At 40.5% G+C, this 8,045-nt stretch overlaps 1 protein-coding gene across 1 annotated transcript in view; it reads right to left on the reverse strand.

Annotated features, from left to right (window-relative positions):
* GALNT11 (polypeptide N-acetylgalactosaminyltransferase 11) overlaps positions 1–1,333 on the reverse strand; it is a 39,912-nt gene extending 38,579 nt beyond the window's left edge. Inside the window, exon 1 of the mRNA XM_018089196.2 lies at positions 1,299–1,333. The gene's annotated coding sequence lies outside the window, so the exon portion shown is untranslated. The remainder of the gene's footprint in view (positions 1–1,298) is intronic.
* Positions 1,334–8,045: the final 6,712 nt, after the last annotated feature.

Genomic DNA, 8,045 nt, shown 5'->3' on the forward strand with positions numbered 1-8,045 from the left:
ACTATTTTTCCAGTGTCAAATGACTCATTCATATACTCATCTGTATTTCAGTTTTTGGACTTTAACCAGAGATGTCTAAATATTGCATAGCATCGTTTTCAAATCTGTGAACTATATATTGAAACGCCTCCTCTAGGAACATAACTTTGCTTATCAAGCTTTTTGGAATTTCTCAACTCCAATAAAAAAGATTTACTTAGCAGGCTGCCATACCGGAGTGAATCCAAACACTTTGGCTTTTTCATAATAAAAATGTGAAGTTTCTTCTTTACCCATTTCCATTTCAAAAGCACCCTTAAGGAAATCTTAAAGTATCTTCTGCAGTAACATCTTTCACTTCTTTGTCAACAATAAAACATACTGTTTTTTTCCTTATTGATAAAGGATACCCTTCTCCCCACATATTCCTCCTCTCCAAGGAGTGAGGGTATTTCACAAGGGTTTTGATTTAAGGACACACTTTTAATGGAAAAAGCAGTTACAAGTTTTGGAAACAAAAAGTTTTGTAAATTAGTAGCTCATGTTAACAAACAACTGAAAAGAACACCCAGGTTTAGTTACAACATTGCATCAAGAAAAGTAACATAATAGTCCAGTCTGCTTAGAGAAAGCAAAGTGCACTTGGATTAGAAACACGAGCTTAGCAAAATCCTTTAAAGCTACTTGTTTTCAAAGCACAGTCCTAAGCAAAGGAATTTTCTTACCTATCCCCCTGACAAACGGTGCTCCGTGGGGCTGCTCGGCTGGATGTTACTTTAAGCCATCTGGCACACAAATACATGTCATGCCATTCCTGGAGTCCTAAAAATACCTTCTTCCTCTTCTCTTGCTAATAAATACTTCTGATTCAAACAGTGAGATTTTTTTTTATTTTCATCAGTAAAACCAGCTCTCAAGGAAGCCAGAATTTTAATGTACTGTCTCCAAAGAAAGATGCAATACATTTTATAATGCAGCCCTTCCTTCTTCCCACAGAGCTTAGGAAACAGCAAGGTTAAAAAACCCACACTGACAACTTGTTCAATGCATCCCTCTCACATTAAAGATCCATGCATATAAATATTAGTTTAACAACCCTTCAGCACTATATAGAAATGCAGAATGTAAGGGAGCTTACAAGGTCAACTACAGACAAGTAAGCTGCTTAATACCTTTTCTAAAGGTTTAAAATCCACTTAGCTGCTCCTCACATTTTATGTCCGCAAAGCTCACCGAAATAAGAGTAAAAACGCAGATTCATGCAAAGTAATTAGATCAGCCCCACTTCTACAGGAAGAGCTGAACTGTAGAACCCTCACCTTCTTCCAGAAGAGCCGGCACTGAGGCAGCAGTGCAAGGTTACCCGGGGAAAGCACAGCGACTGCAGCAGCAGCCACAGCCAGTCGGTGTCTTCATTCCCAGCGAACAATAAACCGCTGAGCCGGGAACTTAACGCTTTGTTGTTTGCAAGTCCCAGCTGGGAATGGGGTGACAGACACAGGTTTCCCTATGGAAACAGCCCACTTTGGATGGGTCTTAGGACACCAACGCTGCATGGTTATTTCTCATTTGGCTGCATACACTGCCCCAGAGGCACCGATACATTTTAATATGTTTGGCATTATTTTTCATCTCTCTTTTATTCTTTTTATTTTTTCCCAGCTGATGCATGACCTGTATGGACCCACAGGTTTGGCAATATACACCTGGTCATTTTTCTGCCACTCATTAGAGAAGCAAATTAATGAGTGGCATTATAATATCAATTGATTAGACTACAGAAATGCTAAAGAAAATTATCATTAAGTTGTATAAAAATGTCACTTCTATAAGTTCCTTCACTCTTCATTTTCCAAATCACTAGTAACTTCACAAAATTTCCATATTTTGACTGAAGTTTTCCAGGTATGTTTGCTATTCATCTTAAGAAATCTTCACCAAAAGAGTTTGGGGCTTTTTTCCAGCCTTTTACAAGCAAAGTGAAAATAAATTTTCCAATTCCAAAAATAAATTTAAAAAATTTTTTTAAAAATTAAAAAAACCACCCACATACAAAAACAAAACCAAAAACCAGGCTTCGTTTGTACAGCCCTCCTGCCAAAAAAGCTGGCAGCAAATTTGGCAGTAAAACAGACCTCACTTCAAGTACTTGTGAGTGGGAGAATGGTGAAAACTGGGGTAATCTATCTCAGTTTTAAATCTGTGACTACTGACCATGGACACTGCATTTGGCACAAGTTCTGCAGCATCTCCCAGAAGACACCTACCATCCACTTGTAAGAACTCAGTACTGATATCACCAGTTGTATACAAAAAAATACACAAAAAACATCTGCCAACTCACACTACAAACTTCAAAAGACTCTACCTGAACAGGTACAAAATGCAAAACCACTGCAATTAAGTTACTATTAGTACTACAGAATTGTAAACCGTTGGAATGAGAATGGTTATGCTGCAATTTACCCTGCAGCATCAGATTACAGAATTCCTAGACCTCCAAGCTTACTCCCCACAAATCCTACCAGTTTACTTCATTTCTCTTTTTTCTGCATGGTTTTCCTTTCCAATAGACAGCAATTTACATAAAAATACATTAAGATGTCCTTGCAATTTCATTGTTAGACCAGGAGCAAACACCTTTACGGAGCCTGAGTAATGCATATTAACATACAGAGATATTATTTGTTAAAAAAATAAACCATAGATGAAATAGCCTCAGAACTAGGGGTGAGGTTAAAACCAGTTACAGTTTAAATCTCCAAACTGCCTCTGATAGGAAAATATTTAACTCATTCTGAACTACTCAGAGTTCTTAACCCTGTTACATTTCTCCCTGTAGAAATGGTACTATCTTAGAGATAGTACTAAGAGATGGTACTGTCTTAGAGATTTCCTCCATATATCATGGCCTGAGGTTTTCCGGTGGATGCTATCGCTAAAAAAACAGTAGAGGTGAAAAAATACTAAAAGCAGGAGTTGAGTTAAATTGGATTCAATGTCCAGTTGCATTTCTCATGTCCAGAAACAAAGGTCACTTGGAGTTTCTCACTCCAAGCTTTAGCACAGAGCCTGCAGTATCCACGCCACTTGGAACTTTCATTTTTCCCCAGCAAGAAAGTCTGAGATAGACCAAAACCCTGCAGTCTTCTCGCTTTGGATCCATTTTCAGACCAGAAGCTTAAAGTAATTTCTCTCTACTTCTTTCATTTTCTCACTAATGTCTCCAGCCATCAATACAAGAGAGGAATCCTAAGGATATAAACCTACCACATGTTCTCTTCAACTCCCTGACTGTACCAGGACACCTGTACAGGTATCAGATTGATCCACGGGTTGTTCTGGTTGAACTATTTGCTCTACTACAGATTTTGATGAGATTCTTGGCAACTCAGTGTCTTCTCAGCTTTCCCCTATAAAACCTGATGCATTAAGGCAAATACTTTGATTTTTGGGTTAGAATAAGCCACTAGCAGAAAGAGATTTTTCACTATGTGTAGGGAGGGAAAACTTCAACGAGTTATGCCAAAAATTCCCTTTCTTTGTCTTTCATTCCTTCTCCATGATCATACAGACTCAATCTCTCCTTCTCCAAAGAAATCCCTTTGAGGAAAGAGTTGTGGACCACTCCTTTTCCTTTCCCTCTTGGTCACTTTTCTTCTACTGATCTATTGCCAATGTTTCTAATGGGAAAACATACTCAGGATTTTGATGTTGAAATCATGGATGTTGCAACAAAATGAATAGCAGATCAAAAATACATTTTCCCACTTCACTGGGAGCCATGCTTCCCAACACACTGCTAGCACAGAAGGTTAATGTGCAATCCAGAACTCGGCCTTGTCTTGGTTCACAGGAGATGAGTCTCAGCATCTGCTGACACCAGAGATAAGGCATCCATCCATGCTAACTGACAAAATTAAGGTAGTCCAGGAAACAGAAGACTAAAGAGACATTTCTAGAAAACATATTCAATAACAAATATGAGAAGCATCAACAGAGATAGTGATGTCGGTTGGTTTTGATGTTACTTAAGGAACTAGCAAAATAGTCAAAATGCCTACAAAGATTGATTCATAATGGGTTATGAATCAAGACAGGACAGTTTGTGCCTCCTGGAAAAGGATCTCTGTTTTAATTACGGGCACCTCCAAGGTTTAAGGCATCTAATTAAATCCTTGTCTGCACAAGAAAATCCGTGTCATTTAGCCAAGCAACATTTAGACGGTTTTATATAAACTAAAAAGACCTCCACGAAGATGCTCTTAACTTTCATTAAGCATCTGCTTAAATCAGTTTGGCACATAGCAACCCTGTACTGAGATGCCTCCCTCTCAGCATGCCTCTGCAAGTTTATTAGCTTAATTTGTCAATTTAAAATTCAACTTCTTAAATGGTGCGGTGCCTCGTAGTTGAAGTCTTAGGAATGACAAGAAGTTAAGCAGTTACCTCCCATCAGCCTCTCTACAGCATTTCTTCATGCACATATTCCTTCCCTCTTGTGCAGCAGAGAAGTTATTTTTGTCCAGGTTGGAGCACAACTGTGAACAGTCACCACAGCAGAGTTGATAAGGTAAAACCTGCCAGTCACAGCAAACCTTCAATCTCAGAAATGCAGAACCTGCAATGCTACCCCTGCCATGAGAGAGAAAACCACAAGAGCTCACCTGCTCCAAATAAAACCTGGAGACAGCAAAGACACCAAAGACCCGTGAGCAGTGGGGGGTGGTGGGCTCTGGACTCCTCCTTGGCCTGCACACCTACTTCTTGCTCACACTGTAAAGCACAGAGCAGGCAGTACCAAGTCCTGAGGTTCCCTGTATCAAGGGTCTCTTAATTAGTGTAAACAATGGAAAAGCTTATTCACCCCTGAGCACAGGGTTCCAGTTTCCAACATGCAAAGGACCTGGCTGCCAGAACCCCAGACTGCACAAGAAAGGACTGAGATACAACCCATCACTCTTACAAGTACTTCACTCTGTACTCTACAGTTTGGTAACACCATCAGTCGTTTAATCGACAGATTTAGCATGAGAAAAGTTCAGAAGTTCATACAACAAAATATCTGAAATTAAATATACTTTTAAATATACTTGACATCAATTTTTGAATGAAACAGTACAATCAGCTTCTCAATTTTCCACCTTTTTTGCTGCAGTATATTTCTAGTTTTTACAGAGTTTTCAAACAGAGTATTTACACTAATTATTACACAATGCTGACTCACATGAGAAACATGCTAGAACACGGTTGAAGGATGTGGTGCACACTATTAACTTACACAAAATGAGCTGAACAAATGCTTTCACTCATGGCTGAACAGCCAAGGCCTTTGTACTGACAGTACTTTATACATTAACACAGTAGCTGCAACAGCAGATTTATTCATCTCCATAAGCCACCATATGTTTTGAAAAGAAACTTTAGATAAGAAGACAGTTTATCTACCTCCCACACTCTAATGGGGATTGAAACAGACTTCACCTCTGCAATATTTTTTGAGAAAGAAAAAACAAATTAATTTCTGACCTTGAAATGCATGAACACACTTTTGCTCTCCAACAGCAAGCAACATAGTTGTATTGCTTGTCCAAAATGAATGGTACTAAAGGAAATTACTTGATTTTGGGGATACCTGTAACTGCAGTATCACCTACCCAGACAGATGGAACCGCTTAGGAAGTCAACAAACAACTGTCATAGAAAGGAACAACTGCAATTTTTGAAAGTTTTACCTTTTCCCTTCAGCTGGAAGCCTTCCTTTACCTCTCTGCTTCAGTAATCAACACAGTGCCAAACTCAGCCCGACAGCTGCTCAGCCTGCAACTGTTCTACAGGACCTTCCAAGGCAATGTAAATGCAGAAAGATCCTCCCTCTGTTCTTTTCACCCCACAGTGTGCTTGCTGTTCTTTCTCGCTGGAAAAACCCAAAATCCCCACTTTTACTAACTACTGCTCATCTCATCCATGCGACCCACACCACACACATGTCCTATACCTACCATCAAAAATTTGAGGGGTTCATCACTTACTATGGGGAAGCATATTTTGTACAGATAAATTTTCAAAATACTATCAACTCATCTTTATTTCCCTTTCCTTGCCGTTTCAGGGCTTTCTGCCTCCTAAAATGCTTGAATCACACCTACTGTTATTTTACATCACTATGAAAATGATGATCAGACTGATCCTTTCTTATAAACTACTGTCACAAAGCAGCTTGTCAGGAACTCTATCCAGAGTTACTTCTATGCATAATGGAGTATTGATTTCCATCCTTTGAAAATGTGATTAGATAGTAGAAGACAGGCAACAGGCCCTGAAATCTGCAGTCAGACTCTCTGACACCAGAACACACACCACTTAGCATGCTGCTGTCCTCATCTGAGGCTGAGAGAGGAAGGCTCATTAGAGCTGCACTGTTATTTCTTTCCTTCCCTGCTGCAGAAGAGCTCCTAAAACTCTGCAGGAGCTTATCTTACCCAGAGATGAGGAAAAGCTTATGCAGAAGGCATGCAGTTCTTCAGACACAGTTATACTGGGGGAGGCCAATTGCCTGTTAATCAAAAGCCTCTTATCTGGAACCACCTGGACATTTATGCTGTTCTAAAATGAGGCCTAGGAATCCCAGCTGGACTATTTCACATATTTAAAGATTCTCTACAGGGCAGAAGAGAGGGAGAGGTTGGTACCATCCTTTCCTGGGCACAGCCTGCACTTGGATCAGCTTAACCTAATCATAGACGTCTGGGAACAGTTTTCTATTAAGATGACATCCATATGAAAGAAAAAAAAAAGCAGACTCTAGATCACTAAGCATTCAAGAATATTTAATGTCACTTACAGAATACTTTTTTTAAGGACAGAAGGGATTTGATCTTACGTTGCAATACATTTTCCAGGGAAAAAAGGGCAGCATATTGGTGTAATGTTGAGGATCCTGCCCACCTGCACAAATACTGCACTGGCACCAAGAGATTTCACCATTCCTTCAAACAGAAAGCAATGCTCCAAATCCACGGGACCAAACGGATAAAGCACTGATTGTTTACAGAGCTGCAACAGTCAGGTCATAAGATTTTTTTTTTTCTTTGGAAGAGTAGGGGCTGCACTTTACATCTAATTATACAGTAAAGTTCTATAAGGTCTACTGCAGCTGCCCTGCAACTGATATTGAAAACAGCTCAAGATACTGTTTGGCAGAGATGCTGCAACAGACACCACCAGTGTTTTAATTACTCTCAACTCCAGTTTTAAGGCTGACACCTATGAGGAGACTATTGAACATGAAGCAGCTGTCTGGACAGGCAACTTCTGAACACAGTGTTTGATTCCAGTGCCACATCACAGCAGAGAATTCCAACCTGCTAAGCTCCCCACTGCCCGTGGCACAGAGCTTTTGGTCGCTTACTCAGATCCATCTGCTTTCTCACAAACGAGGGACCATGGAACCTTTATTCTGCCTTGCAAGTAACTTGGAGACAGCTAATTTGCTTCAGTATGTTCTGTTGCAGCCTTCCTTATAAGCTTCAACGCACAAAAAAAAAAAAAAGAAAAATACCACATGGCAACAATGAACTGACTAGAAGGACTGGAAACCAGCCACGAAGAACAGCACATATTTGCTAAGAGGAAAAGAGAAGCCTCAATGTGGCGAAGTATATACTGAAAAATACGGGGGGGGGGAAGAGGAGAAACAATTTAAAAATAAATTTCCCGGTCATAAAGATAAGAAAGCTTTAATACACCGCTGGGTCACCCAGCCCTCCGAAAAGCAGTGCCTGACCTCATCCTGCAAACGAATCAATGAACGGAGCAGCGCCAGCAACACTGACACGTGCCGACCCTCACATTTTGGGCTGAGATTTGCAGTTTCAGTCTACCTGCAGGCGGGCTGCTGCTGCTCCTTCACGTGCACTTACAGACTGAAAAAACAGTAATTACGTTATCTTCCATGCTATGTAGCACAACCCGCTCCGGCCCCTCGGTCTCCCGTTAAACCAAGAGCCCTCAGCACGCAGCTGGATCACCCGGGGACCCCGCCTGGGCAGCCACCGCTATCGGTT

Source organism: Manacus vitellinus, unplaced genomic scaffold (genome assembly GCF_001715985.3).
Source record: "Manacus vitellinus isolate BGI_N305 unplaced genomic scaffold, ASM171598v3 scaffold_12_pilon, whole genome shotgun sequence".
In the NCBI taxonomy this organism is placed as follows: Eukaryota; Metazoa; Chordata; class Aves; order Passeriformes; family Pipridae; genus Manacus; species Manacus vitellinus.